The sequence below is a fragment of the Neltuma alba genome, unplaced genomic scaffold (genome assembly GCF_004799145.2).
Source record: "Neltuma alba isolate B1F8T4 unplaced genomic scaffold, ASM479914v2 tig00010189_pilon, whole genome shotgun sequence".
In the NCBI taxonomy this organism is placed as follows: Eukaryota; Viridiplantae; Streptophyta; class Magnoliopsida; order Fabales; family Fabaceae; genus Neltuma; species Neltuma alba.
Window position 1 is genome coordinate 224,786 of NW_021635128.1, and position 7,590 is coordinate 232,375.

Genomic DNA, 7,590 nt, shown 5'->3' on the forward strand with positions numbered 1-7,590 from the left:
AGTCATGTCATGTTAATGTGTGTATTAAAAAATTGATACAATAATTTTTTATTCTAATTAATGTAATAGTATATTTTAAATAATCAAATTAACAAATGTTATATATGCTCTAAAAAATGAAATTTTTGTTCTCTTTTGACTATTCACATAAAAATTAATTAATTTTTATAATAATATAATCTTTCATTATAATAATATTTTTTATTTTAAATTAAGTTTCATTATAATATATTTTTTAATTATAATAATATATACTTTTTTATTTTATATTATTATAAAATTTTATTTAAAATAAATTTTATAATAATATATTTTATAGGCATCAATGAAATATCACAAGAACAAATAAAATCAAAATGGTTCAAAACGAAGGGAAATCAGGGCAGAGGCATGGATTATGGAGGACGAAAAGTCGAAATAGACAGAAACTGAAATGTGGGAAGTGGAGGGTTGAATGGAGTCAGTGAAGGAGGGACGGTCAACTGGCGCCATTGTTGATGGTTTGTCCAATTGCTGCCGCCTGAAACCTCCGAAGTTGCATTATATAAAGCGAATGGTACTAGGAAAAACCGAAGACAGAATAGAATTTGATGCTTAGAGATTTTTTTTATTATTTTATTTGATTTATCTTACAACTTTAGTTATATTTGCTTAATTGGAGCAAGGTGCTTTTCTTTCTTTCATGTATATAATGACAAAAGCAGCTCCCCCCATGGCCTTTGGTGTGAATAATGGTACGGAAGTTGGCACCAAAAAAAAAAAAAAAAGAATAACGGCGTGGAAGCTAGAAGGAAAGAATAGAATTCGATGCTTCTAGAAATTCTTTTTTTTTTGGGCGAATACATTTGTCATTAAGTAAAGATATCAAAATCGCATAATTGCTAATAAAACCCAAAGTTTTTGCTACCACCATCCAATTCAAATTGTAAAATCACTATTAGGAAAAACTTTTTTTACATCGCCTAATTTACACCATTTATTATGACAACAGTGTAAAACATGACCGATAGTGGCACTTTTGTAATTACTGATAGATTTTTAAAGCGGTTTCGCATACAACCAGTGTAAAATATACTTTTTATACTAGCTGTTTGTGTAATTAGTGTAAACAGTATTAAAAATATATTTTTTAAAAATAATATTTACAAGTTTTAAGACTAGTTTCTCATACATTTGGTATAAAATATATTTTCTACACCAGATATTTATTACAATCGGTGTAAAAAGTTTTAAAAATATTTTTTGAAAAAAAATATTATTTACAAGCTTTCAAAAGGTAATTTAAAACCTAAAGGTTTAACCTATTTCATTTTGTAGCCACCTTTTCTGAACCAAACTTTATTCTCTCATAATCTTTCTAAGTTCTCTTACAATCTCCTTTATATGCTTCATTCACCAGTAACCTCAGTGCTAGTCCTCTTCTTCATGCTCTTCTCCTTTGTGTTGTGACATCTTCTTTGTGTTCATCTCATTTATAGCACGTTATCTTCTTCATAATCATCATCTTCTTCAGGTTCATTGATTTCTCCATAATCGTCAGATAGAGATCTATACTCACACCATCTAGATTTGTGTAACACCTTCACTTTATACCAAATAACTAATCACTTAGAAGAAAATAGAATCATATTTGATGGCCAAAAGTTTGAAAAATTTAATCTTGAAAAATTTTGTTTTTTGGGTTACTATTCATAGCAACCTATAATTTGGTCAAATTTTGAAAAATAATAAATAATTTTAGAAAAATCAAAATTGAGTGATTCCAAGTTCTATTGGAAGCTATTTAGATTGTCTTTTGACAAAAAATAATTTCTAGATGAATTGTCTTTAAATTCAAGCCCAGATTAATATTCGAAAGGTACTGTTTATTTGATCTTTTTCAATTTTTCAGTATTTTTGTCTAACTTTGGATAGACATAACTTCTTGTACAAATGTTCATTTGAGACGTGTTACCACTCATTTTAAAGAGAAAAATGAGATCTATTTTCAAGTAAAATTTCATGACCTAGCTCACTTGATTGGTCAAAAACACGTTGGTCAAAGTTTGACCCTAAAATGTTGACTTTTATCACTTAATTGCTTTGCCTCTTCATACTTTAGCTCTAGCTTGTCATGCCATTCATTTGACCATATAATTGGGCATAATAGCATACTTTGGCATATATTTACATCAAAATATAGCATAGGGTCATTCAAAAGAGATTATTTTACAAATATCCATATAAATTCAAGAAAGGATCAAAGTCATATAAAGTTTCATAACATTTATCATTCCTTCATATATTGGTCACCTCCTTGCCTTTTCCCTTTGATGTTGTAGGCCCTAAGGTTTGTTGGAACATGGGAGGGCTAAAATTCATAGGAATCTTAGTAGCATAGCATCACATTTACAATGTCACAAAAGCACGGTATTACATGCCACATGAACTAACTATCACATGCTTTAAACTTCATTTACATGCCATGGAAAGGAAATAACATGTTTCTCATTCATAGCACTCAATATTGCATAAGCCAAGTTATTACATGTATGGAGTTATACACCACATAACATCATAATCTCATCCATATCATGGCATAGCAATATAGCATAAAACATAGTAATAAATACAATGCAAGGTAACATTAAAATGATAATTGCTAGCTACCTCTTTAAGGCTTATCCTTTGTCTTCAGTCTCTTTCCCTCAGCAAATTCTCCCTCTCTTTTGAAGCAAAACCTATTGGTAATACAATAGGGCACACACATTATTACTTCATTTATCATAATAACTCTTAATCCCTTTTACTTGATTTTTAGGTTATTATTCCTAGGTTTAATTCCTTAATTCCCTTGAGCTATTTCCACATAATTTTTCATGTAGGATTCAAATATCAATTTAAATTTATGAAAATCCAATTCCTCACTATTGATCTTCATTTGGCCAAAACATAGGGAAATTGATTTCAAAATTTTCACTTTCAATTTTAATGCTTCTAATTCTAAGCTTTCTTTCTTGGTGTTTCCTACACCATGTCATTATTTAAACACATTGAAAGCATCAAATTGAATTGAATCCAACTCTAACCTCTACTTCTCTTCTTAGCTGAAACATTGTTTAATGTTTAAGGGTTGGATTTTCTTTCCAAAACTCAGGCATAACCAATCAATTTCTACCATTTTTAAGTGTCTAATCAATGTTTCAATCTCTTAGCTAGTTTCTCTCTATTTTTTTCAAAAATTTAGCAGCATTTTTCCTTCAAAAAATGGCTACCAAATCAGCAACAAAACATCATAAAAACAGTCCCACATAACATCACAAGAAGCATAGAAGCTTACTTTGATGATTGCTTTAGCTTGTGTGTACTTTCTCTTTGTAGAGTTTGCTCTTCTCTCTCTTAAATTCCAAGAACAAAAAGGTCTCCCTTAAAGTCCCTTCTTGGTTGAAAAATGTGAGTGTGGGAGGGGGCATTTATAGCAATTTGATTAACTCTTTACCCTTGAATTTTAACAAAATTACAAGGGTTAGGTAGACATATCTTAGCCCTCCAAATTTTTTTCAACAATAATGGAAAAAATGGACAATCTTCAAGAACATGATCTTGTCACATGTCCATATGATGTCATGGTGATGATGTAACATGCTTATGTCATGCCAAGATTTACAAGCTTAATCTTTGTTAACTTCCTTAATCATCATGATTAACCCCTCTTAATCATATTCTAGAAACTTCATTTTATTTAAATATTTTTCTTCTAAATGGGTCATTTTAGGTGTGATATATGGGCCTTTTGGGATGGAAATTTTTTTTTTAAATTTACATTGCATTGAGTACCGATACAGTGTTGGATGAATTTTTCCTGTATCCTATCTAATTTACTATCTCAGAAAATTCATCTCAATGCACCATTAATCTCCTCTCAATGTAGGAAAGTTTCATGATTTTTTTCAAAATTTAATTCACTCTGGAATCCTCTAAATTCCATTTCCAGTGAAATCGGCATTTACCGACAATAATTCTGCTTTGAATATTATTAAAGCTAATCTCCTTGTCATTTGAAGTCAGGAATAATTTTATAAATTATGATAATCCTCTAAGAAAGTTTTTCATCTTTTTCTCAAAATTATTAAGACCTCTAAATATTTTAAATAATTAACTTTTGTTACTATCTTAGTGTAACAATTTTTTTTTGAAAATATAAAAAATTCTATATTTATTTGTTTTCCTTTCAATAATTCCTCTGGAGTCTCAAACACTCTTTCTTGACTCTTAATTCTATTTTACATGATTTTTTAGAATTTTTGGGAATTTCTAACCTGACTTCCCAATCAGATATTTCTTTAACCGATATTTTAAAAATATTAGTCTGGCCACTATTTGGTTTCAGTTCAAAACTTGTAAGAACTACATCCCTTCTACACTAACTGACCCTTGGTCTATTTTATTTTTCTTATCTATTGGGTTGAAATCTTTAAGATGTTACAATCTGTGCTCATGACATCAAGATTTGTGCTACTCATCGCATCCAGATCTGTGCTATCTGAAGCTCTCATTGTGTTATCATCTAGATGCTTATATTTTTCTAGATCTATACTCGTCTTCATCACCCCTATATTTGTTTTAAGTTTATACTCTTTCTCTATTTGTCTGTTTAATGAATAATTTTGAATTTTGTTTAACAAATACGTATATTTATTGTATGAACCAATATGAATCAATATCATTTCTAGAAAACTTGGCTAGTTTTTTTATGGTCTCATTAAATCTGATTTTTTTACTCTTACGTTATTTCTTATTTGTTGGATTGTTTGTTGCCATGTTATGAGCTTTGCATTTTATGATCACAGTTTCTTCTGGGATTTTATCATATCTCATAAAATTACAAATCTTTTTTATTTTTTATTTTTTTGTTTTATTTTTTACACCGGTTGGGATAATAACCAGTGTTAAAAGTAACATTTTCTACACCATTTTTGCAATCAGTGTAAAAAGATTAGACTTTTAATATTACTTATTTCTACACTGGTTATCTTTTGGATGTCAAATGTCCACTCTAACTGATGTAAAAGACCCTTTTTCTAGTAATGAATGACAAAAATCCTTTACAATTGGTCTTGCTTAGACTTGTTAGTAAAAGCCAACCGAGCCATTAAGGGTTTGTTTAGTTCTAGGGGAAGGAGAGGACGGTGGGAGAGATTTTAATTTAACTTTGTTTGGTTGGATTGAAAAAGGAGAGGGAGAAATATTTAATAATCATTTAGTTGGTTCAAAAGTGGAATTATCCTACATGTTAGTTTATATTTTTATTTATATATTATATAAATTAATTTACATCTTAATTACAATTATATAATTTAATAAAAATTCACTCATGTCATGTTAATATGTATATTAAAAAAATAGGTGCAGTAATTTTTTTATTCTAATTAATATAATAATATATTTTAAATAATCGCATTAACAAATATGTTCTAAAAAAATGAAAGTTTTGTCCTCTTTTGACTAATCACGTAAAAATTAATTAATTTTATAATAATATAATTTTTCATTATAATAATATTTTTTATTTTAAATTAAGTTTCTTTATAATATATTTTTTAATTATAATAATTTTTATTTTTTATTTTTTTACTTATAACAATATATTTTTCATTTGAAATAAATTTTATAATAATATATTTTATGGGTGTGAACGAAATATCATAAAAACAAATAAAATCAAAATGGTTAAAAAATTTGGCTCCTTTCCAAAAAATACTCTAATTTTCAGAGAATTAAGACAGGGATAGTGGAGGGAGTCCTGGGAAGATTTTGGCTCCCTTTTCTCCCAAAATTTCTATCCAAATGATGGGAGGGGCTGATTTTTCTTTTTATTCCCCACTCTTTTCTCCAACCAAATAGGCCATGGAAACTAATCTTTGACGGGCTATGAACTAAAATGGTTGATCCTTTGGAACTCAAGTATAATACAATCATCCTATTATTAAAACTTGGCCCACAAATATGTGGGTTCACAGCCAGCTTACGAACTTTCATTTCATGTTATCAAACTTCAATTTTTTATGTTATTTTAAAATATAAAAAAAAGATAAATTAGTGAAAATAAAGTGTCAAATTATAGTGTTCAAAGTTTCAAAACTGATATAAATCAAACTTCTAGCAGTATGAACTATTGTCCAAGCTCAAAAAGAACCAAAATTAAATAAAGCAAACAAAACAAAGATGTAAAAGCCAAATAGCTAAAGATTAACAATATTAACATGATTATTATCTTTATCTTCACCTTCATCTTCGTCTGCATTGTTATCAAGTAGGCTTTTTTTTCAATTATCATTATCTAAAATAAAACCATGCAACAATATTTAGGTCTTTTTTCTAATCAAGAGGTTTGAATAGTCACACTCACAACGAAGAGCAATGAATGAATTAATAGTGATAAATTATTTTAATAATTAGTTAAGTTTTAATACTAAAAAATAGGTGAGTTTAAATGAACTGGCCCTTAATCTTAACAAGCTAGCCTTTTTATTTATGAATCTTAAAAGACTATTTTTTTTAAACCCAATTTTTTTAAACTCTCTAAACCACTAAGCCGACCCCTATTTAAGTAGGTTTAAACGAGGCAGACTAACGGACTCAGTCTGATCTAATAGATCTAGTCCTGCTTGATTAATAATTAGCAAAATTATATATAACTCTTCTAAACTTTATATTAAGTATAGGGAACTGTTTATAATAAATCACACTAAATCCTTACGTTTATGAAGATAACTCGTCTATTAGTAATTTCGTTTATTACTTATCTGCTTATATATTAAATTTAGGGATATGTATATGCATATAACTCAGCTCGAGAGATTAATATACACACAAACATATAGTTTAAGGAAGTGTAAATTTTTTTTTTTAATACTCCTATCCTAACTCTTCTCATAGGAAGAACTACTCATGCCCACTCACCTACCCAAGTACAACACACACACACACTCTTTTCCCACGCCGTATGGGGATTGATTTCCCAACCTTCTCAAACAAAAGGGGTGGGACTATGCCATTCGAGCCAAGGCTCATTGGCTAAGGAAGTGTAAAATTGATGGTCGGGGTTTATAATATAGAGATGAAATGGATATTTATTATTAAGTTCTAAAGATTAAGTGGGTTATTTGTATATAATTCAAAGTTTATGAGTTTTATGTAACTTAGACTTTATTAAAATGCCTTGCCCAATTTATAAATTTCGTCTTTCATGACTTATTGAAAAAATTTGCAGAAAATTGATACATTTAATCCCTAAAATATTTACTTTAGCGGAAAATCATCAAATATTTACAAAAAGTCTTATATAATTTACAAGAGGTCCTACTTAATTTACAAAAACAGTCTTATTTTTTCTACAACTAGTCTTTCATGATTTACAAAAAGATCATGCACAATGTTTAAAAATTTGGATTTCAAAAAAATTTTTAGTGCCTGTTTGGATCACGTTCTCATATCCCAAAAGCACTTATCCATATAATTTGAGATAAAATTCATCTCACATACTTACCTCACATTTCGTAAATCACTATCGAAACATCTTGGATAATTTATAAAGTCTTATTTCACAAC